The sequence below is a fragment of the Dermacentor silvarum genome, chromosome 4 (assembly GCF_013339745.2).
Source record: "Dermacentor silvarum isolate Dsil-2018 chromosome 4, BIME_Dsil_1.4, whole genome shotgun sequence".
Taxonomy (NCBI): Eukaryota; Metazoa; Arthropoda; class Arachnida; order Ixodida; family Ixodidae; genus Dermacentor; species Dermacentor silvarum.
The window spans coordinates 187187490-187212560 of NC_051157.2; the positions used below are offsets into that span (position 1 = coordinate 187187490).

Here is a 25071-nt window from a genome sequence, read left to right on the forward strand (position 1 = left end):
GCCCTTTTGCTTCTCGCTTTCTGTTTCCTATGTAAATGTTTTCAAATCAAATAACAATAATACGACGCTCGCTTGGGGAACGGCGGTATGCGTGTTCCAATTCCGCCTTGGCTTGAAACTTTTTATTGCGATATCAATTATATGGACACTTCAACCAGGATTTCCTGCCGTCGTCGTCATCGTCGCCGTAAGGTTCCTATAGATAAAATCTTCGCCGCGCGCCGTATGCCCGAGCGGAAGCGTGCGGGGGACGGCGCTATCACGGAGAGCGAACGCACTCAATCTCCCACGCGCAAGCAAGGAAAGCGGGAAGCCAGCGCCGGAGGGAGCGGGGGGGGGGGGGGGGGGGGAGGCGCACTTATACTCTGCCAACAACAGCGCTCGTCGCTCGCCCGCACCGTCTGTTATCTCCACACGGCTCTGACCTGTATGCGCCGTGCATTCGCCGCTCAGTTTCCGTTGAAGCGATAGACCGCACGTACCTTCGCCCGCTGCGGCGTATGCGCTTGCTGCCAGCGTTTTGAACCGTCGTTGTCTGCAGTCATTCAGTGTGATCTATTCATGTTTGTTTGTGCGCGCTCACACCACGCGTGTTCATTCAGTTAGTAACAATCGGGCCACATTTTCCAACGCATGCTACACATGCGATGCTGCCCAGATCGGCAGTGCAGCGCTACAGGTGTGTCCCTTCGCACGCGCAGCCCACGGGAAGCGCTTCTCATCAACACCACCGTTTCACGCGCGCCTTCTCGTGGTCATCGAGTCTCTCTTCATGTCGGCCTACTTACGCCGCAGCACACCTGCTTACATAATCAGCTCATGTTTACTACAATTCATATTGCTACCAAAGCCGCTCACCTTACTTCGTATGACATTGCTGTGTTGCTATCGCATTCATTGCTTCGCCCTCAGGGCGAAACTGTGACATTTTTTTTCAATTCGACATTATCATGAAAGTCTTCACGCTGCTACAGTAGAGACGAGAAAGCGATCGCCAGAAGGCGAAGGGCGCTACTGCGCCTCCTGACATCGTCCCCAATGTGGAAATTTCAAGCAGCGTGGTCGCGCCGTGGTGCAGTCTCCGCATTGTTCACATTGTTTCGCCCGCGCTTTCCTTCGCGGCTCGTGCTCACGGCACTCCGTCTTCGACGCAGTAAATCGCCTGCTTGCATGAACAGCGATACAAAGACTGCAATGTGGTTTCAAGAAGGTTGCCGACGCCGACAGCTTTTTTCGTGGCGGCAACCTCAGGAAAGGGGAGCCTCTGCTTCCGCACGTGTATGGTGTTGGATAAATTGTCGGAGGTGATGTGACAGTGAAAGCCAAGTGCGTGTCGGAGGTGTCCAAGAAGATTGTATACGATATCGAGTTAGAGGTACACTCCGAGTTCCGTAATTTAGTCACTTTTATTTCTCCATGGTGCAGTCACAAAGCGGTCATGCGTGCTTGCTGAGATGTGCAGAGACAGTGAATGATTGCGGTTGGTTTCGTTGGTCGCTGGGCGCGTACACACGGCTGTTGTCGTTTTGGCTCCCAGGGAGTGGTATCAGGCCGGTATTTTGTAGCGATGCCTTTCCGCTAATAATGCCTTTTTGCGCTTATCCCGCTTTGTCAATGGTCACAGCGACGGTCCGCTCGCCTTATCAACACGATCAGCCGGCTGTGAGCAGTGTAAGACTAGTGTAGAATAAGTCATATAAGACATCACTACAAAATCGCGGCCCAGCACTTTCAGCACAGAAAGAACACATGCATTAGGTGCCAATAAGCCAATAAAATTGATTAACGATGTAAGTACTGCATATGCGCATAATGCCTTATATCATGCTTTATAAATATTTAATGTGTAACATGCGTTATTCAATGCAGATGTTAGAGTCATGGCAACTCATCGCATTAATTAGCAAAACATTTTATGGGGTTTTACGTGCCAAAACAACGATCTGATTATGAGGCACGCCGTAGTGGGGGACTCCAGAAATTTGGACCACCTGGGGTTCTTTAACGTGCACCTAAATCTAAGTGCACGAGTGTTTTCCCATTTCACCCCCATCGAAATGGTTCGATCCCGCGACCTCGTGCTCAGCAGCCCAACACCATAGCCACTGAGCAACCACGGCGGGTGCATTAATGAGCAAGGTATCTTTTCCCTGCTCATATGAGAAATCGCACGTACAAACTGCTCCGCGAAATGAACCCATATCACGGTAACCAGCGATTACCTTGGGACCAGCAGCACGAGCGCAAGAATTAGCGGTACATGCCTCATCAAAGTGAATCTTCTTTCACGTCGGGCGAATTCCCCTTCGCATCTAAAGTAAGCTCACACCGATGGCCGGCTATACTACACGAAACCAAGATTCTTGGCAGGAAGAGTGAAGCAGGAAGAATGTGCAAGGTGGCAATTACTTTAAAGCAGGCTTGGATATTGTGAACCTAGAAAGCATGACCAAGCAACAAACATAATGCGCACGTCTCGGGCAGCTGGTTTCCGATCTGCCGCTTGACCGCAGCTTGCATTAAATACGCATTGCCACTACACAAAAGACAAGTAGCGCGCGGCCTCTTTCGTTACCTGCACAACTAGTAATTTAGGTTGCAGCATTTGGAAAAGGGATAAACTCTCTTGAGCTCGTCCTTGCCGATCGGGACTGAACGAGCAGTACAATCAATTAAATTTGGGGGTTTTACGTGCCAAAACCACGAGATCATTCTGAGGCACGCTGTAATGGAGGGTCTCAGGAATAATTTTGACCACAAACAATTTGAATAATTTTGAACGAGCACAAAAATCAAAGAACACGGTAACAAATGTATTCTTGCATTTCGAAATACAAAATATATCGAAATTTTATCGAAATACTGCCGCCATGGCCGGGAATCAAGCTCACGCCGTCGAGCTTAATGGCGCAACACCTATGCATTTATCGCTAACCTAACACGGCCGATGCCACTGTACGATTCAACTACGCAACACGTCTTAACAAACGGCCATGCGCTTAATAAAGACATATTACTATTGCGTTTTTATCGAGCGCCCGTGATATTGCACGAGAATGCGAAAGTACGTGACTAGGCGCACTGCAGTTATCCACGCTTGTCGTCTGTCCTTCTCGTACCACCTCCCCGGAATGCTGTAGGACTTCACGGGCGGCTTTGACCTTTCTAGGCTGTTGTGGCAATCAACAACACAACAGTATTGCGTGCCACCTTGCTTTGTCAGATGGAAGAGAGGCCAGCTCAAATAGCTCAAATAAGTGCTGTCCCCTAGTGAGAATTCAGATCTCAGCCGACCATCATCATCCGTACAACCGCCTCAAGCAAAGCCCCCAACACCGCAGGGGTAAAGCAGATTTTGAGTTAGAGGCGGAGGTCATGTTCGGAACGAGTTCAAGCCTCCATACTCCGGCACGAGCGGCTCGCGGTGCCAAGACACCACATTTGAGCGAGCTACAACCACCTTCGTAGTTGGCGAACAGGTTCTTCACAACTCCACAACGATCTTTCCCTGTTGGTGTGAGAAAATTATCATCGGTCGGCACCATGTTTGGGAGAATTGCAGTGTACCCAAATGACGTCGCTCCCGTTCCTGGTGGAACCAAAGTTCCATCCTTATCTTAGCCAGTACCTCGTATGCCTGGCTGTTTGTCCGTGTACGTCGCTTTGCATCTCACAAGCCATACCTGGTAGCTACACTCGGTCATCAGGAGAGCGAATTTGTTCACCCCTTCCTTGGGAAGTGGGTTTAAAAATCGGACAGTCTGGTATGGCACTCCCGGCAGCTTGAAGAGATTTTTCATTCTCTCAAGTAATGCTGCCGGGATCAGGCACTCTTAAAATGTGTGCTCAGGCGTTTCTTTCGCGTAACAAAATGGGCAGTTTTGGTTGAACCCGGCCTTAGCTGATACAAAGGGTCTTTTCCTTATGGGCAGACACCCTCTCGCAAAAAGCCACATAAATGATGCTCGTCTTGCATCGAGAAAATCTGCCAAAATCAAACGCCAACTCGGTTTTTCAGCCGGTTTGTTGAAATGCTCCAATTGTTTCGGGAGCTGCGGGGACAAGTGCTCAATGAGCACTTTGAGAGCCGTGCTTCTTATGTCAAGGTCTGGGATGGCCTCCTTCAGTTTACAGAGCGCGTTCGCGTTTTCTTTATAAAAGGGTAGGGGAATTCCGAGCGGGGTGCGCAATATGGGAGTGGGGGACCGGTGAAAGAAACGATTCTCGTACTGAGAAAAAATGAAGCCAGAGTTTGTTAGCTGAATGTCTAAGTCTGAAGCTATTTGTGTCCACTTGGCATGTAAAGCTAGCGCCATTACATTCAAGTCTGGAAAACCTAGGCCACCTCTGAATCGTGGCAGTTTTACTACTATCTGAATTTTATCTGGTCCTCCTTGCCAGAGGAAGCGAAATATTAATTTTTCTAGCTTCGTTCCCCGCTCACATGGGACAGATCGAGGGCGCCCCATCAAACCTCAACGAGTTGACCCACAGAGCTGCGCGAGGAGCTGTCGACCATGTAGCTACCGGATGGCGCGACGCTAAGGTTCCGGACATCAGGCATACCCCTGCCTTGTACAACAAACTCAATAAGTACTTTTATGTGGGGAGGCGTAAGTATCCGCCGCCGCACAGTAAATTGAACAGGCCGCGGACATTGACACTCCGCCTCTTGCAGGTCGGGGCATACCCTAGCCCCGCACTCTTACGCAGGATCTATCCCGAAATTCAAACGTCAAACACTTGCGCGCTTTGCTCAGACTTTGCCAACTTAGAACACATGCTTTGGCGGTTCCCCGCGTTACGGGGTGACGAAGACGTTACGTCGTCCAAGTGGGAGGCTGCTCTACGGAGTCCGGATTTTGAAGCACAACTATGGGCAGTCCAACAGGCCCGCAACGTGGCGGAGAGGCTAGGCCTTTCTGTCCCGACGTGGGAGCAGCCCGCTACGCGCTAGTGCACGTTTCGAAAGACCTCAATAAAGTTTTTATTCATTCCATTCGTTTTTACTCCATTCGGAACATCAAGTACACTCGCGGTATGCATAAGAAAAGACATCAATAAACTTGTAATGATATTTACTTGAGTTGTGATGGGACATTTCAGTGCACTGTAGTCGCTTACTTTCTGTCGCAGTTTTTCTTCTGCCTTAAACCAATTTGATTGGGATGGCCCTGCCCTTTCAAACATGTAGCAAAGCATTTTTATATATTTTTTGCGAGGGAAACCATGCAAACATCCTGACGATCCAAGCTTGGGAAACAGGCTCATTATTGCGCTCTTGGCGCGGTTGAGGCTTGCTCCACTTGTTTGGCAGTACAAATCGACTGTGTTAAGTAAACTAGTAACTGAATTACCATCTGGTACGACTACCGCAATACTGTCCGCATATGCGAGTATCGGAGTTCAGGGCGGACCAACAGGAAGGGGAAAATTTCTAATGCCACTCTCAGAGAGTGCAACCTTTCCTGGAGGATGAGGTCGCGCTCACCGTCACGAAAAGAACGCACACGATCACTCGCACCCTAGAGAACACGGACGCGCGCTGGCCCGGCGACGACCTTGGACACTTCCATCCTTCCGCCAGGGGAGCATTCGGCGCTGGTGCCGCGCGGGCAAACTTTAGGTTGCCTCGTCTATTGTGGAGACGTACTACGCGCTGTAGAACTCTCGGCGATCTATGGTGACGCTCTTTGCAGCCGATATGGTGGGGAGCTTTGAACAGCATGGTATACGTCAGAGGCGTGATGAATGGGTCCAGTTGCTAAATTTTCATCGCACTAGTGCAACGGCGCCAAAGTAGGAACAGGCGATGAGGACTACCTAAATTTGACAGTGTACGGTTTACTTTGCTTTGCCATCCAGATGGCTAGCGATGAATAGCCTAAAATGAAGTAAGACTTTAAGCACATGGCTGTGAGAGTAGCTAAGCCGCCGACTTGCGGCAGTGCTTTGAGGCTTTACGACAGCCTTTCAAAAAACTTGGTTTGCGTTTTCTAAAATTGTTTATTGCGTGGACATCCCTGTTGAAATTGCGTACTAGAGCATTTTATCATACGCGATCCAACTGGAGGAATCGCTTTCACAATAAATTAAGCGAGCAGCGTGCAATGCCTCGCGGGCACGAGTAGCGTTATTTCGAACGTTGCAATTTGCCTTGCATATGAATAGGCTATGGTACTGCAATCATCCATTCACATCAAGCGGTATTTTGCTTCGCAGAATTCCTTGTTCCTCTTCCAAAGCGCCTGGTCGATGGAAAAGCGTGTTTGACCGAGCAAGCGCTCTCGATCGCACTGACCTAGATAAAGCTAGACGTTGCGCAATTTCACTTTCTCTATGTAAAGAGTGCTGCTATCCGTCGTGAACACATGCGTCGGTGGTTCAGTGGTAGAATACTCGCCTGCCACGCGGGTGGCCCGGGTTCGATTCCCGGCCGACGCAGTTTTTTTTTTAGCATTTAATGTTAGTGGACATGTGCGAATATTCGAAACGTTCGAACAACGACTCAAATAGTCGTTATTCGTAAATGCAAATAGTTTTCGAACACTTTTCGAATTTTTCATAGCGTGAGCAGCAACCAAATCAACACAAAAATAGAATTTTCTAAGGCACGTTACTGCCGGGCTCATTGGTTTGGATTCATAAGAGACACGGAGCAGCGCATAATGGACACGGATCAGCTTTTAAGAAACAACGCTTCACAAGGTTCTATGGAATGATAGAAACTTCTTAACTTTAGGAATACGGGAATGTGAACATCGGTTAATAATAATTGCGATAACGGCTATTCATTATTAGAGAACTATTCGAGAACTATTAAAAAAGAATTCGATATTCGATTCGATTTGCTTCTAGCACTATTCTATTCGCATTCCATTCGGTCTAAAAAATCGCTCTTTGCACGACCCTAAATTTTAAACTTACGCAATGAAAGAGTCAATCGGCTCTCTGTTCTTTCCGGCTGTTATAATACGCTTAGACCAAGCTCTTCGCTTGACGTTGCATGCCAGGATCACGTGGAGAACAAAGCGGGCGAATCAGGGTGCTCGCATTGGTGGAGAGAAGCACGTGTTTGAAGCGCGGCCCGGTATCATGTCTGTTTCTTGTTATACCTTCTTCTGTGCTAATCATTAATACAGTAAACTCCAGTCAAGAATAGCCTGGTTAAGCCAAACATCTGATTGGGGAACAGTGCATGGATATTTGGCTGGTTTAGAATGGGCTCAACGCAAAATGAAGCCTCTTAACACGAATTGCTTGTTCTGCTAAGCAGAACTTCCGCGAATGCCGCTGGCGCCTGCGACACGATTCAGCAAAAGGACCACATGGACCGACACGGCAGAAATCAAAACACTAGCACCACTTGTGTCATATCTATCAGCAAAATGGAGTAAACGAAATTTATTAGCATTCCTGTTAAGTTTCTGAAAAACCTCCGTCTAAGAATTTGGAATATTACTGTAGTGCTAATGCATGTTTTAGTACAATTTGGGTGCGAATATATCGAAAAGGATGCTGGTCTCAGGATTTGTGCTAAACAGGTATGACTACACCACTAATTGGTTGAAAATTTATCAATTTAGACGAGTGAATATTTCTCAAAGTTTATTTGTGGTTAATTTTATATAGCTACACAGAAATTTCGATTAGTCGCGAAAGTAATGTATACCTCTTGGTGGAATGTCCCTGAAGAGACCAAATTGCGTTATCTTCCACACGTGAGCTTCAAGGAAATTCGTTTGAAAGAACAAAAAGGCAGAAAAAAGGAAGAAGCGAGCCAACTAAGCGCCAGAACCGAAAGCTGTGAAATAGAAACATAGCGTTCTGCCGTACATAAACGCACAAGCACAGTCGCTCACTGCGCGACCGCGATGTAGCTGCATTGGGTTATTTTTGGCAGCGGCTGCACAGACATCATACAACACGAGTAAATACTATTCCATCAAAAACCCTTCTCTCGCGCAGGAAGCCGGTTCGGCAGACCACTTCGCCACATACGCACAAAGTGACCGTTTATTGTATTTTACGAAGAGACCGCGTCCGTAAAACGTTGTGTGCTTTGCTGGCCGAGGACCATTAATTTGGCAGTGAACAACTTCCCTCCCTTCGAAAGCACAAACAGAAACGTCCAGAACTGCCTTTGCGTGGTGCTTCAATTGGGGGCCGGCAGCCAAGCTATGCGGGAACGCCGTGTTACCCTCATATGACGTCTACAGGGCACTTCCGGTAGATGGCGCACTCCTCTCCGCCAATGACCCCGTTGCCATTGAGTGCTTTCTGGCTTCCCACTGCCAATAGCGGATGACGGTTTGAATAAAAGCACAATAGAACTGTTTATGACATTAACAGTGAATTATAATTCGCCAGTGATGCAACGCTTTAGCCGAACGCGCCAACGGAACATTAGTGCTGGTGATAATTTACATAGGGCATTATTTTAGCCTGATGGAACTCAGCGAGCACTACAAGTCGGCGCATGTGCGTCCTCCGATGAAGCGATACCCGATTGCACGCCCCTTGTTTTTCTTCTATTTTCTCGTATCGGCTCATAGGTCTTACTACCTCAGTAGTGTGTAATCTGTTTTGACAACTGTGCGAGCTCTAGGTCAATAATATTGTTTTCAGTGCCATTAAAACATATCTGCTGTTTTCACTGCCTCTCTCAACCATCGGTTCTTCTAAATATGCAACATACTGACAGTCCCCACCGATTAATAAGCAGCGAGAACAGTCAGTACTCTATATACATGAATGTCAACCCACATAAATACGTTATTGTTATGTTAGCTTATCGGTCATCGAGTAAGACATTCGGAGAAAGAAAAGATAGCACAAGTATTTAAGAATTGTTTGCCCTAAGTGCCTTGTCATCTTGCACTTCAACGAAACGGCTCTCAGTAGGTACATGTTCTTGAGAATTTAAACCAGTCAAAAGACAGTCGTTGTGTGTGCCACGTCTCCTCTCTGTCCCTCGTCTTTTGACTGGTTTAAATTCTCAAGAAACTACAGTCAGTTATGGGCATTTCGTTATGATTTGCCTGCTAAAAATTGTACTGAAACGAAACCTTTTTTTTTAATTCCTGCACTTGCAACACGTTTACGCGACGGCGGACGTTGTCGCTTTACCATCATTAACGCATGCGCTATGCACTGCCTTTACGCGTACTGGACAAGCCTGGACAAGTCGTGTTAATAAATTGAGGATTACCGGATGCGAAATCTTTTTTAAGAAGCACGACCGAGCGGCGACATCAAAAGTGTACGAAGATACACTGACTCATTCCTAGCTCACTCATGCTCGTAACTGTTCGCATCGCATTCAAATCGGAGATAAACATCTGTTATTCAAAGCTGAGTGGCCAAATCTGTAAAGCTACTCCTTCGCCTATGACAGATAACAATTTCTTTGCTAAAAGGCACTGTCCGCTCAACAAGCCAACTCGCGTTTCCCCTTACTGCAGGGGACCCTGATATTGCACAGTGACGGAGCGTGCATTTTCAGCTTTACTACACCACACTGTGCTTCATTTGGGCAAGATGTTATCCTATCCAGTCATTAGAGTATGCACAAACGCATTCCTTTTTTTTTTGCGACGATTCAGTGATTAGACTGCCCTCAGAAAGCACTCGGCTACACTAAGCAGGCATAGTCGACGTCGCCGGTAGTGCAATCTCTTCTTCGCTCCGGAAACTAACCGCTGTACACGGTCTATAGTTTGTCGCAGAAGAATGAATGGCGTAGGTACTTGTCATGTAATTCGATGTGAATTGAAATCACGTGCTTTTATGACACCAAATTTGATGCAATTATTACATGGAAGGCATCGAATAGCTCAACGTATTTACCACCGAATGGGTAGAATTCCACAGCAAACAAATAGCGCTTGCGACCTAAACATAGCACGTCACATACTGGAAAAACAAAGTTGCACAAATAATGCGTATTTGATGAAACATTACCTTCACAAGTTCTACTTGTAATACGTGAACTAGTCATTCAACAGAAAGCGTTGCGGTTCAAGAACGACAGCCTTGCGAAACGTGCGGAGTGAGAGTTCTGTTACCGCAACACTTGCGTAGTTTCCGCTGCGTTGACAGCTATATCGTATGCATGAAACTGAGTAAAACTGCGTAAGAAGCGAACAGTGTTTCTCTGGCATTGCGTCGATGATGACGCGGAAACCTGCAGTGCTGACACCAAGAACAGTGGTTATGCAGGTCGTCCAAGTGCCCCCACAAACTGACAGTCATGCGGTGAGGACGCTGCCAAATTGTGTTAACGCATGACGCCGTTGGCCATGTGTTAAAGCCCTGAAGCTTCTGGTGCATTTATTAACTACACTAGGACACCTGGCGTTTTTTTTTCTTTTTAGCAATCTAGATGAAATGCAAGCTTCTGTCACAGTGATCAGCAGTGCTTAGAAAGTAACCATCCTCGTTTTACTGGCACGCAGTATAGTTGCCAAGTGCATGGTTTCTTTGTGTAAGCATATGGTGATTTTGTAAGTATGCCTCGTTCGTCGATGACACCGCCACAGGAATCTTATTTCACTTGAAAGCGTACGTTTTACCACTTTCCTTTCCCTTAAGGTGGCGGTCCCACTCCGGTGGCACGAGCCCCCCGTTTTCAGTACTTTTGGAGCAACCGTGGCGGCTCTTCTACTTAGGATATGACGTATATACCATAAAGAAGCTTAATACTTGTAGATTCCAACTATATATAATATAAAGAAATTGATTAGTGTGATTTAGAAATAAATGTTCAAGAACAAGCATAAGACACATGGTTTTTGCGAACTGTGTCTCAGTTGTGACCATATTTAGAATAAACTATCGCATTTACTGCATTGCGGCTTGCTCTGTAGCTTGAGGACATATTTATCTATTTCCTAGACGCAGAAAAAGATTGTTGAATTTTTACATTTTGTATAATTTGCGTTTGAAGATTGCGAAATATCGCAATTTTTTTGTAAACAGCCCGCAACTACACGTTTAAGGAAGCTAAATTTTGGATAAATTAGAGTTCAAGGAATTTCTATTTAGGACGGAAAACTTCATTTATGTACCTTCATTAGTTTTAAATGGCAGCTTCGTAGCTTTAGTACCTTCGCGCAAAAATGGGCAAAAGTAGAGCGAGAATTCTAAATATTCCTTAACTTGGGTCGCATTATTAGAAAAACAAATAAAGGTACTTGAATGAAACATCCACGTGACGCACGACAACACCAAGTGGTGTGCTGAGCGCTGCACGTCCGCCGGTGACGTCATGCTGTGACGTTCACGGCGCTGTGTGACGTACCCCGGGAGTGATCTATTTTACCTGGGGTTATGAATACGCTATAGTGCTCCAATTGTCCATTTTAATATCGAGCGGCAATTTGCGTCGCGGAAGCCCTTGTTTCGTCGCTACGATAGCGTCCGGACGACGGGCAGCTGTGGTTGAGCGAGCGAGCTCGCTGACCTAGATACAAATAGACGTTGCGCAATAATCCGGTATTTGTGAGGCGTGTTATTGTACTACATTGGCATCGGCGTCGGTGGTTCAGTGGTAGAATACTCGCCTGCCACGCGGGTGGCCCGGGTTCGATTCCCGGCCGACGCAGTATTTCTTTTTTTTTTCGTTATTTATAATCTATACTTACGGCTCAAAGTAAGCAGTCAGCTTTCTTTCCGGCTGTTATGAGGTGCTTTGGCGAAGCTCTGTGTTCTATGGTGCCTCAGTCGCTTCTCCACCTCGCCGACAGAGGGAGCGTACCGAGGCACCCTAGTGTAAACCGAGTGACAGCGCGCGTGGTGTCGGGTGCAAGGTTTTTCATTTGTATCGCACACTATCTCGGGACTTCTATGTTGTCTTAAAAAGTCTGAAATACGTATTTTTGCTTAAACGTAGTGACTACGTGCAAGACATTAACAAGCAGAGTGTGATCTCCATGCTCAGCCAACCAAAACGAACAACCTAAACAAATGCGTCACGTGCCTTTTGCTCCACATCTGCGTCCAAAAATTGGCAGTTGTGGAACGCTGCTCTGGGCGCGAAAGCTGACTGGAGCAAATTAAAATATTAAATACTTTGATATCCGCACTTTCAGGACTGCTGAAACATCGTCAGGTGCTATAGTAAGCAAACGCGGAACAAAAACAACATGCATAATTTTGATGGAAGGGCGAATATCTTTATCGAAGCCCCGTTCGGATATTCTCTTGCATTTACAATCATCGTCGATGGATTCTGCTGAATTTGTAGGCCACAGGATATACGATGTGAAATAACTAAGATGTTAAATTACTACGATGTTAAATAAGTAAGAAGGTGGAAAGTAGCTGGGTTATTGCAAAAGTTTGCTGGCAGTGTTGAAAAAAAAAAGGCGTTTAGGTTATAGTTTCAATATTGGTGAAGTCCACGTTGGAGAATGGCAGGATGCTTGATCTGTGGGGCATAAAATGAACACAGTATAAGTTCTGGGGCGTGAGAATATTTGTGCAGGGCGATCTTACTACGGCAGAATTCACTTTCATTTTGACACGTGAAGAAAGATGCATGATGTACAACAACATATATCAGTCCGAAATGTACCAGTCGGCCTGTATGATCTGATGCTCAGGTCTTAGCCCCTTTTTATAAGACGGTATTTTTGCCGTTGATTTTGTGCTTCAGCCTTGGTTGATCCGAAGGAGTGTTCTGGGAGGAGGTCAACTGAGTGGCAAAAAATTTTCAGTCGAAGTTTTTCAATTTTTGCAATAAGCCACAATACCACAATACGGTGAAATTTCAGCTCTTGCATAGCGAGTCGGATGAAACAAAACAATGCGCATGAAAGACACCACGCTTCATCAATAAAAAAAAAAGTGGTCGCAGTTTCACCTGAAAGGCGAAGCATCAATTGCGATAGCAAATTTGTAGAGAGCTATACGGAGTAATGATCGTAGCTTTATCAGCTGTATAAACTTGGACATGCAGCAGCACCGGCAACACGCAGAACTAATGTCGACGCCGTCGGCGTTTTGCCCGCGTTGCGTGCGGCGTTGCCGACTGTTGCAGGAGCCTCTGATATAAATAGGCACTTGGTGCCACAGCTAAATGTCACCTCCCTTCCCTCCCCCTCCCCCCCCCCCCTCCCACCGCCTTTCGCGCGTCGGAGGAAGGCGCGTTTGCTCTACATATATGGTGATTGTAAAGGAGGAAAGAGACGCCTACTTCTGCAGCCCTTAAGGAAGCACGGCGCAGAACGCGCGTTTGTTTTCCGCCGTGGGTTCACTCCCCGTGAAAGCGCGCGTCCCTCGCGCCCTTTCACTCGCACATACCGCGTTCGGCGGCGCGCGGCGACGATTTCATCTCCATTGACGTCATACGGAACCTCACGGCAACGGCGACGACGACGGCGACGCCGACGGCAGAAATCTGCTTTGGAGTGTCCATATAATTGCTATCGCAATAAAATACAGGCAGCAGCTGCTTTGAAGAATGCACTGACCCCTTTCCTTATAAACATTGTGACGCTGAACTGTGATGGAACTGTTATGGACCTTATCGGTCGGTAGCTCCGCGTGTTGGTTAAGCTATATACAGTGATAGACCTAGTTTACTTCTTGTTCATACAGGAAAGTGGGGATTTCTGTCAAAACGAACAAATTACAAGTTCCCTTGAGGTTGAAAAAAATCTCAACAGCATAGGTACTTTATCATTATTCCCACCAACTCGATCATACGTTTTCAATATAAATAACTGCATTCGGGAACATGGCTTGTGCGAATGTTAAACTTATGACCACGTCAATTCAGCATAAGCCACAATATTGCGAGAGCAGGAAGCAGACGTGCAAGATATTTATAGGTGGAACAACAGCTCTCGTTATTTAAATGACAAGCATATCCCAAAAGTGTGTCTGCCTGAAACTGGAAAGTGCCCATGATGTTGCCGCACGTGACATGAACGAGAAATAAAAGAAATCCTGGATGCATGCTCCTTGCTACGCACAGCGGTACGCACAGCAGAGCTACGCAAACCGAAGAAACGGGAGTGAGCTCACCTGCTGGTGCAGTTTAACACAAGTTTAAAAAATGTAACACGAAACAGTTGCGCTACTATAATACGCGAACAATCGGTAACACAGTAGGTCAGTCATATAACGCGTACCTCACCGGCAACGACGTACTCGAGGCAGGCAACGCCAATGACCAGTTGTACGAGCACGTGTGTTATACTACAGATGCAAGGTGTTGGGCTTTTGTGCATAAAGCAACCCGTGTACTTAGATTTACGTACACGTTAAAGAACCCCAGGTGGTCCAAATTTCCGGAGTCCCCCGCTATGGCGTGCCTCATAATCAGGTCGTGGTTTTGGCACGTAAAACCTCATAATTAAATTTTTTTTGCATAAAGCAACACTTTCACTAGTACAAATAAAACAAATCTTACATTTTTAATATGGTTCTAATGACGTTTCATTCTTAGTTTTGTGTCATGGCTATTCGGTGTACGAAGAATATTGAATTCTATATCGGCACCACACGAGCAGTTTCAAAGGTCATGGAGTCAATAGTCTGTCAAGTCAACAGAGTGTCACCTACTCGCTTGGGAGGCGGAGAGTTGCGTACATGCGCTACTCTCGATAGAGGAGAGACACGACTGGCGGCACAGCAAACGAGGATTTAATATTTACAAGAACGGTTGAAGCACGCGGCACACAACACTAAAACTGAAACTCAAAACTAAAGGCACGCAAAACTAAAGACATAACTCAACGTAGATGCTTACTTAGTAGAAAATCCAAATCTCTAATTAAATACGACACTACTAAAAAAGAACTATCTCATTTCCGGAGCCTAGCTCCGCCTTATAAGTCTCTAGGTCAGTCCTTGCCTTCGCTCGCCAAAGTCTGGCCACCCTGGCCCTGACCTAACTGCGTTGGAAATCAGAAACGTGGGCTCTTACGGACCGACGACTTGAAGTTCCTCTCATCGGGTCCAAGTCGTATTCGTTCGGGGCGTCGTTACTGCCGTAGAGGCCGACGACTCGCGTTGCCTCTTTTGTCGGTGGTGAGCTCGTCGGTACTTCGTCGATGATGAGCTCGTCAGGAATTCTTCAGCGATGGCGCTCGGCGTTGCTTAGGCCCACCTGGATAGGCCTAGCGTCGGGGTGCGTCGCAACCTCTTCGTGAGTGCCGACGTGGCGTCCCGAGGAGAATCGAACGTGCCGGTCTGCCGCGGAAGAGGGATCCTCTCTGGGGTGCCTGGTCCTGCCGTGAGAGGCTGCAGCCAGTCCAGGAGCCTCACTCGAACTTGCCGAGGTCGACGGCCACACCTTGGACGGCCAACGTCACGGACTCGGCCAGACCCCCAAGTCTCCCGTCGCCAGAGCGTAGCTGGAGATGCGACCTTCCTGGCCCGGAGCCACGTCGATAATCCACGGACAGCTCCGTTCGTCCCTCGATTACGCCTCGGCTCACGCGCCTCGCGCGCTCGCGCCGTTCGGAACGCTCCGTTCATATCGTCCTCTTCTTTTTCGCGCCACAGGTGGCCTCTTACATATGACACAGAGCTGCGCAGAACTCTATCGAAATCTCAAAGACTCTCTAGCAGTGGACACGGGTACCCTCGTCAACGACGTGTTTACTCTAGCGAGCGTTAAGCAACACGTTCAATGCAAAAGAATAGCAAGAAATTGTTTACTCTGTACGGATTATTTATTTTCTTAAACCAACAAGAAAAACCAGTCTCACGGCATGAAAAAAACACTGCAGCCTGCAGCCCTAATATTGCCAAAGTGCTCAACTAAGACATACAACAATCCTTAGAAAATGCACAAGCGCGACCATCGCGTAATCATAAAGATAGCACATTATTTTGGTGTATCATTCAAATGTCATAAAACAATGACGACGTGCTTTTTCGGTAGTTAGAATAATTGTTACAGCCGTTTATTGTCAGATGAAGAATCATCGCTCACGATAGAGGCGCCACAAGCACTTGGTGTCATATTGCGGAAACATTTCGAGCTCCTAGTGTTTGTCGTGTAGCAGCGATGTCGAGTCTATAGAGCTTGAGATTTCCGAAGGCTGTCGACTTGATAGCCTTTCAAAAGTGCCTGTGTGAACATGACACGAGTTTTTTAGATCACTTCTGATAAAATAAAAAACTGATTTTCATAGACTTCGTCCTTCGATAGCGCACGGTTTGTTTTGCTTTCCTCTCGGATAGCAAGTGATAAAAATCGTAAATCAAGCTCTACATTAAGGACATGGCTGTGGGCGCAGGGCAACAGCGGGATTAACCGAGCGTTCAGAGTCATTTTTCCTTAAAAAGGCCCTTCGAAACTTCACCTTGAAGCGTACTACAATGCGCGAAGCACTTGAACGAAGCGCTTTCGTTGGAAGCGAGCCGCGCAAAAAAAAAAAAAAAGTTTTCACTGCCAGAAGTACGACTTTTATGAACGTCGCAATCTCGCCTTGCGTTACAAATCCGCTATATTGTGCTCCACAGATCTATTTTTATATCAAACGGCATTTTAGGTCGCAGAAGCCTTTGTTTTGCTTCCAAAATGCCCGGTTAATGGAGAGTTGTGCCTGAGCGAGCGAGCGCTCGCAGCGAAGTGGTCTAAATACACCTACGCATTGCACAATATACGAGTATTGTGCTACTTAAGTCCTGCTGTGATAACTAGACCGTGTCGGCGTCGGTGGTTCAGTGGTAGAATACTCGCCTGCCACGCGGGTGGCCCGGGTTCGATTCCCGGTCGACGCAGTCTTTCATTTTCTTTTCTTAATTATAGCTTTGACTGATGTCTTCAGTAATCGAACAGCTTCCTTTCCGGCGGCCATAATGCGCTCAGGCGAAGTTCTGTGCTCGAAAGCACATGCCAGGATCACGTTGGCAAAGCAGTGCTCGTATTGATGGCAAAAAACAGGTGGCTGGTGCGTGGTTGGGCACCATGTCTGCTTTTTCTCAGAGGTTCAGCTGTACAAGCATTTAATATAGTGGAATATCAATAAACGGAAATTATTTAAACGGAACAATTGCCAGCTCTACGGTTCGTTTGTTTTGTATTGTGGCAATGCAAAAAAAGTTTGTTAAATCGAGCCACATGCTTTCTGACTCCGGATAAGCGGCACTATAAATATTATCGAAAATGAAGATGAGCAGCCACTATCAGTGGCATCGCAAGAGGCATCATGGACATCGCAAGAGGCATCATGGACTAAACCAAGTTTGTGTCGGTGGCACAAATTGTAGTTGAACATAGAATTACTCTAGATAATACTGTGTTTTATGAGAAGATCCGCGGTGTGAGAAAGGTATGGCACGCGAAATAGTAAACGAACCACACGATTTTGTAACAGTGTGAGTTTTTCAAGGTTTTTATTTGCGTTTGTTCCCAAGACGAGTATCCAGAACTCATTATTTGTAAAAGAAGAGCGCTGTAAAGAAGCGTGTTCATAGATGCAGGTAACTCAAAAGAAACAAATAGAATAGATAGATAGATAGATAGATAGATAGATAGATAGATAGATAGATAGATAAAGAACACCCGAAGTCGGCAAAGATTGCTAATCGCATTAACCACATTGCTTACTGAACGGATGACCAAAATATACTAACAGTTCAATACACTCTATATTATTGCGTGCGTTTTAGTTCCTCAGGAATAGCGAAACAGTAGTCCACAAGGTTGACACACATTGACTTACAAAGACAACGAATTTGATGATCTTCTGTCTGTGTGTATGTGTGCGTGTGTGTGCGAGTTCCTATTTTTAGCACGGTACAACTGGCCCCTCAAGTTCATCCTCAAACATCTTGTGTCCTAGTGTCTTACGATTGACTCTTCTCTGTCTTTTTCGCAATCGTTTGACAGAAAGTGTCCAAGTAAAATTACATTTTGATCATGGCGAGGGCGCTGCGCTTCTGTGCTTTTACTTTTTCTGTATTGCCCGTTTTCGGAATGCAAAACAAAAAAAAAATGTTTACTAAAGTATTTTATATCGTAGTTCACTTGAAAGGTCCGTCGCACAATGCTACATACTAGGCGGGCTGAGCGACAGTTTGGCTCTCCTGTGTTCTTTAATTCGAAGGGAGGTAGGGGGGAGGGGAGCAGGGAGTGAGGCAGTTGGGAACTCCCTTCTTGGCGATGCTCTTCTGACTGCGACGGGAGATATTGCTTTGACCAACCATGATGGTGCACTTTGAACACATTATGAATTGGCCTAGTTGGTAAAGCAGGCTACGAGGTCTAACTTTGCATTGTGTGCGGTTGGTTTACTTCGCTTTTTTCACCAGATGGCGGGCGACAAACGATCTTAGATGAGGCTCTATTTTAAGCATATGACTGTGAGAGCAGGCATTCGAGCCTTTACTACAGATTTCGAAACCTTGGCTTCCCTTTTATATAATTGATTATGTAATGCTTACTACTCCCCAATAATAACCGTCACGAAGCCTACTAAGATAATATGAAATTCAATTGGAGGAACCGCTTTCAGAAGAAAAGCCTGCTGAGTGAAAAAAAAGTGCACTGCCACAACAAGTACGTCGTTTCAAACGTTGCAATATGGCAATGCAGTATGAAGACGCTATTGTACTGCTGTCATCCATTCCTAACAAACGGCGTTTTGCGGCGCCGAAACCCTTGTTGCTCTACGAAAGCGCCCGGTCGGTGGAAGCAAGCGCCGAACAGGTGGTCGAAGCAAGCGCTCACCAGAGGACTGACCTAGATACAGCTAGACGTTGCGCAATTTTCCGCGCTATGCAAGGAATGTTCTTGTCCGGGTTGTCCATAGGCGTCGGTGGTTCAGTGGTAGAATACTCGCCTGCCACGCGGGTGGCCCGGGTTCGATTCCCGGCCGACGCAGTTTTCTTTTTCTCTTTCATTTTTATGGAAGTTTACGGAATTTTTAAAACTGCCTTGTAACAGATCACTTAATTCTAGTCCTTGAGCTGGGTTATTCGGAGAGACGGACATTATTTTCACGAGGAATTAAAACGCATAATAAACAAAATAACAAAAATGCGCTACTTATCTTCTGAATAATTACTTTACGGCACATGTGAAAATTTACGAAATGTAAATCCTGTGAGTATGCAAGGCGCATTCACTTCGAATAAATTTCCAGAATGACACCAGTTTGGAGATATCCGCCATCGAACTCGCCGTTAAAATGCACTGTTTTCCTACCTTCTTTTATAAAAAAAGGCATGTATTTCGTCCCAAACTCTGGGAAATAATAAATCGAAACTGATGTAATCCTGCAAATTCATTCCACTGAATGACGATGCCTCCCTGGGATACCATATATGAGCAGGCGCGGATCCAGGGGGAATGTCCGGATGTCCTGACCCCCCCTCAGATTTCCGCATCGCCCCCTCGCTGACAGGGGGACGGCCCTGTCGCAAAAAAATATGGCCACTAGCATTCTTCAAAAGTATTTTTCACGAGTACCAGTGATATCAGGCATGTGGAGGTAAAGCTAGCTCGCTCACAAGCTTAGTTGTATTCCGTCGGGGCGTGGTGTTGCGAAGTTGCCGTAGTTATTTTTTCTCATGAACACCTCGACCTCCTGGCGCCGGCGGTGCTTTACTCGTCCCGTCGGTGGCATCGAATGAACGAGGGGACGTCCCTTTTGCCAAGCACGCCGATGTCCGCGCGAGTGCCTTCGCGCCTGATCAACTTAGTTGCCCCTTGGGGTGTCATCGGTTGCCTCATTGGCTGTCATCGGTTCTGCGACCAAACTGCTTGATGAAAGAGATCACTTCTGAAGTGTTCATGTACAGGGTTTCTCCGAAAAGTAATGTCAGTGATTATATTGTGAAGCGACTATACGTCGCAGCGCGCTAAGACCAGTTGGGATTGGTTTAGGGGGAAGTTAGCTTACGCACGCGCGGTCGCTCAGTCGTCGGCGACCATCTGGAGAGTAAGGACAAGGTTTTACAGCGTAAGCTGTTATGGGCTCATTCCAATAGCCGTTTCGGGTCGCGATAATGCCGTCGGCGATGGAACGCGTCGGCTTGCACGCGCGATGGAGTCCCAAGCAGGCTGCGTCGGGCGCGTTGCAGTGGGAGCGAATGTGACAGCCGTAGTTGCATTGTCCGCCGCTTGGCTGGGCCGAACGGCGCTAGCCATCGGCGATGGAACGCGTCGGCTTGCACGCGCGACGGCGTCCCAAGCGCGTTCCTGACGCATTCACTCAAATTATTAGGTAGTACTGTCGAAACGCTCCTCTAGCTTACGCTGTGACTGTGCTGCGTGTACAGCGCAGGCCTTGCATTTTTTCGTCAACTCATTTTCATTTACCGTGCAAGCTGTAATGCAGCGCTCGTTGGAACAGAGGACCGCCATCGAGTTTTGTGTGAAACTCGGCAAGTCTGCAGAGGAAACTTTTCCTATTATAAAGACAGCTTTTGGTGATAATTGTTTGTCACAACGTCAAGTTTACCGGGGGCACAAGGTCTTTTTAGAAGGTTGTGAAGAGGTCAGCGATGAAGCCCGCGCTGTACCGCCATCAACGACCATCACCGACGAAAATGTGACGCGCGCGAGAAATATTTTGTACTCAGACCCTCGTTTGAGTGTCCGTTTAGTGGCACAGACAGTAAACATTCCAAAAAGTACCGTTCACAAGATTTTGACGAATAATTTTCAGATGCGAAAAGTGGGCGCGAAGATCTTGCGCAAAATGTTAATGGACGACCAACAATCGGACCGAGTTGAAACGTGCCAGGAGGTTCGGAACTTGTGCGAAAGTGACCCCCACGTTTTACACAATGTCATCACAGGTGACAAGACTTGGGTGTTTGAATACGACCCCGAAATAAAAAGGCTAAGTGCCAAGTGGCACAGCTCGGCATCCCCTTGCCCCAAGAAGGCCAGAATTAGCAAGGCAAAGGTCTAGACCATGCTAATTGTGTTCTTTGACATCAGTGGGCTTGGCCACCATGAGTTTGTGCCCCATGGCACAACCGTGAACGCCAAATTCTACGTGAAAGTGCTCAAGCGACTCAAACGAAGGATTCATCACACCCGGCCTGATATCGGGGGCGATTGGAAACTTCACCATGACAACGCACCATGCAGCCTGAACCGCCTTCCTCGTGACCCGCTTCCTGGCCGATTGAAAGATGCCAACGCTTCCCCAGCCGCCCTACAGTCCTGACGTGGCTCTCCCAGGCTTCTTCTTTCTGCGCTTGAAAATTCCCATGAAAGGACAACATTTCGCGACAGTTGGCCAAGTCGAAGAGGCTGGCACCAAGGCTATAAAGCACATTCCTAAGGAGGCCTACCATCAGTGACGCCTTCGATGGTTGGAAATCTCGCTAGAAGCAATGTAACGACGCAGGAGGAGCCTATTTTGAAACATTTTATTGTGTTGTACCGATCTGATCAATAGTTTCTTTTTAATCGACTCACTGACATTACTTTCCGGACAAATCCTGTATAAATAATAACAAGTAACAGCTAAACTAAGAACTACGCATGGGCAACTTTTTTTTAACCGTAGCACTCATTGTGATCACAGTTACACGTTGACAATATCCAGTACGAGCGCAGTACGCTACAAGTTTTTCATTGTAACTTCGCAGTTTTATTGTCGTACATTAAGCATAGGAGGCTCAAAGCCGCAGGATCCGTTTATCTGAGTGGGCGTTTTTGCGGAGCGGGGCGAAGCCTCGAGCAGCGGCTGCGAAGTGGGGGAGCGTGACGGCCAACGCCAGCGCACGGGCCTAGGATGGCGTCACGTGGTTAGAGAAACGGGAGCAGATGCGCGCCTTGTGTAAAAGGATGGCGTCGCGTGGGAAACAAAACATGAAGACGTTGGCTCACGCTCTCGGCTACTACGCCGCATCGTTCTTCTTGTAGGTGGCCTCGTGAGTCTTCATACGCGGTGATTCGCATATCGTAAACAACCAGCGTAGTGGTTGCCGCGTTGGAGCTCCAAAGCAAACGAAAGTGTCTCAGCCGAACACATAGAATCTCCTGAAAGAAAGTAAGGTGTCCCAACAGAACTCCAAAGACGGACCCGTGCTTACGCATTTATAACGAACCTGCAACAGATCATCCCAAATTTTATTTTAAGAAACAATACAGGCTATATATACCAGGTGTTCAAAATTTACGGTTCAAGCTTTATGGTTTTCTTAAAATTAGGCACTGGGAGGCACGTGAAGACCACCTGCGCCAATAAGTCATGTGGCCAGGGGGGCAGAAAGTGAGATCATAATTCTCGCTGTCAGCAGCCAAATTGACTAAAATTGAATAATTAAGTTTTTATTGACTGCAGTAATAAACACGACTGCCTATAAGTTTTCAATGCAAACATACCCACACACTGCAGTCGACAAAAAATAATTGTTCAATTTTAGTTAATTGGGCTGCTCACAGCAATAATTATCATCTCACTTTGTGCCCCCCTGGCCAGATAACTTATTTGCACAGGTGGTCTTCGTGTGCCTCCCAGTGCCCAATTTTAAGAAAAGCATAAAGCTTACTTTTGAACACCCGGTATTATCAGGCACAGCCGCCAAGCACATGGCTGTACTGGGTAACGTCCTTTTCGTATAAGCTCGGAGAAACCGATATCTGGTTTCGCTACAGGTCTTCCTCTTTCTGGGGTTTTACGTGCCAAAACCAGTTCTGATTATGAGGCACGCCGTAGTGGAAGGCTCAGGATTAATTTTGACCACCTGGGATTCTTTAACGTGCACTACAACGCAAGCACACGGGTGTTTTTGCATTTCGCCTCCATCAAAATGCGGCTGCCGCGAATCCCGCGATCTCGTGCTCAGCAGCGCAACGCTGTCTGAGCCACCACGGTGGGCTACAGGTGTTGCTCTAGCCGTATAAAACGGGGTTTATCGTGAGCAGAAACGGTGAATTTCGGTAAATAAGAAAGGCTACTATCATCATCATCATTGACAGAAGCTGACCCCCCCCCCCCCCCCCTCAGAAAAAACCTGGATCCGCCCCTGTATATGAGATGACCGATGTAACCGAAGCATACAAAGCTTAATTACCTTTGAAATTTGTTTGTATGCTATGACGAAGCCGATCTGTTGAGAGAAAGGAAAATGAAAAATTTCAAGTTTAGAAAACCATGGATAAATAAACATTGTGGGCAAAAATTCACTTCTCATAAAACAGAAATAATTTGTGGAACAGTGCAAAATGGCGGCGCCCATAATTCGAATTTAAAATCGTCTATATATATATATATATATATATATATATATATAGAGAGAGAGAGAGAGAGAGAGAGAGAGGTTTGTTAGAAAACAGGGACACAGCAATGAGCGAAGATTTCTGCCAAGCAACTCGTAACATAAGGAAAAAATTAATAGAATATGGCAAATCGAAAAGCACGTTTTTCAAAGTACAATATAAAAAACTAATGTTGGATGGGAAATGCTACGCATATGACGAAGCCAATGACAATATTTATGAAATGCGCAGACCGCATGCACGTGGCACAACTCTTCGCTCTGGCCGCAGGTTATCGCCATGTTCGGGCCATCCGAACATGGCGAACATGGCTGAACATGGGCAACATTTCCGGACCTCCTGACTGTAATCCGAACGAGCGGGCACACCAACTGGCGCAAGAACTCACATTCCGCGTCTGCGGTCCGCCCCCTCGCTTCAACCCAGCCTGGAGGGGAGCAGGGAGTGAGGCAGTTGGGAACTCCCTTCTTGGCGATGCTCTTCTGACTGCGACGGGAGATATTGCTTTGACCAACCATGATGGTGCACTTTGAACACATTATGAATTGGCCTAGTTGGTAAAGCAGGCTACGAGGTCTAACTTTGCATTGTGTGCGGTTGGTTTACTTCGCTTTTTTCACCAGATGGCGGGCGACAAACGATCTTAGATGAGGCTCTATTTTAAGCATATGACTGTGAGAGCAGGCATTCGAGCCTTTAATACAGATTTCGAAAACTTGGCTTCCCTTTTATAGAATTGATTATGTAATGCTTACTACTCCCCAATTATAACCATCATACTAAGATGATATGAAATTCAATTGGAAGAACCGCTTTCAGACGAAAAGCCTGCAGCGTGAAAAAATTACACTGCGACAACAAGTACGTTGTTTCAAACGTTGCAATATTGCAGTGCACTGTGAAGGCGCTATTGTACCGCTGTCATCCATTAATATCCAGCGGCATTTTGTGGCACCAAAGCCGTTGTTGCTCTACGAAAGCGCCCGGTCGGTGAAAGCAAGCGCCTTGCTTTCTGCGACCAGGTGGTCGAAACAAGCGCTAGCGAGAGGACTGACCTAGATAGAGATAGACGTTGCGCAATTTTCCGCGCTATGCAAGGAATGTTGTTGTACGGGTACATCATAGGCGTCGGTGGTTCAGTGGTAGAATACTCGCCTGCCACGCGGGTGGCCCGGGTTCGATTCCCGGCCGACGCAGTTTCTTTTTTCTTTTTCACTTTTGTGGAAGTTTACAGAATTTTGAAAACTACCCTGTTGCAGGTCACCTAATTTTAGTCCTTGAGCTGAATTATTCGGAGAGGCGGACATTATTTGCACGGGTAATGAGAACGCATATTAAACTGAATAACAAAAATTCGCTAATTATCTTTTAAATGACTTACTTTACGGCACATGTGAAAGTTTACTAAATGTAAATCCGGTGAGTATGCAAGGCGCATTCACTTCGAATAGCTTTCCAGAATGACACCAGTTTGGAGATATGCGCCATCGAATTCGCCGTTAAAATGCACTGTTGTTCAAACTTATTTTATAGGAAAAGGCATGTATTTCATGCCACATACTGGGATATAATAAATTGAAAGTGGGTGTGATCCTGTAAATTCATTCCACTGATTGACGATGCTTCTTGGGGAATCATATATGAGATGACCGTTGCAACCGAAGCATACGAAGCTTACCTTCTAAAAGTTTTTGCATTAATATTACTGCCAAGAAAAAGCGATATACACATTTGATTTACAAAAATATATCTTAGTACCACAAAGTTGCGGTGTATTGCTAGACACATTGCACATCGTTGTGAATGCATACTCGGACATTGTTTGCCAATCAGAGATATTAGTATATACTGGTGCCCTGCAG

At 46.5% G+C, this 25071-nt stretch overlaps 5 non-coding genes across 5 annotated transcripts; all 5 read left to right on the forward strand.

The window, feature by feature from the left end:
• The first annotated feature begins 6373 nt into the window (after nucleotides 1–6373).
• Nucleotides 6374–6444, forward strand: Trnag-gcc (transfer RNA glycine (anticodon GCC)). Its single transcript has one exon. It is a non-coding gene; the product is annotated as a tRNA-Gly (tRNA).
• Nucleotides 6445–11534: 5090 nt separating this feature from the next.
• Nucleotides 11535–11605, forward strand: Trnag-gcc (transfer RNA glycine (anticodon GCC)). The gene has a single exon. It is a non-coding gene; the product is annotated as a tRNA-Gly (tRNA).
• A 5067-nt stretch (nucleotides 11606–16672) lies between these two features.
• On the forward strand, nucleotides 16673–16743 carry Trnag-gcc (transfer RNA glycine (anticodon GCC)). Its single transcript has one exon. It is a non-coding gene; the product is annotated as a tRNA-Gly (tRNA).
• A 2033-nt stretch (nucleotides 16744–18776) lies between these two features.
• On the forward strand, nucleotides 18777–18847 carry Trnag-gcc (transfer RNA glycine (anticodon GCC)). The gene has a single exon. It is a non-coding gene; the product is annotated as a tRNA-Gly (tRNA).
• A 5487-nt stretch (nucleotides 18848–24334) lies between these two features.
• Nucleotides 24335–24405, forward strand: Trnag-gcc (transfer RNA glycine (anticodon GCC)). The gene has a single exon. It is a non-coding gene; the product is annotated as a tRNA-Gly (tRNA).
• Nucleotides 24406–25071: the final 666 nt, after the last annotated feature.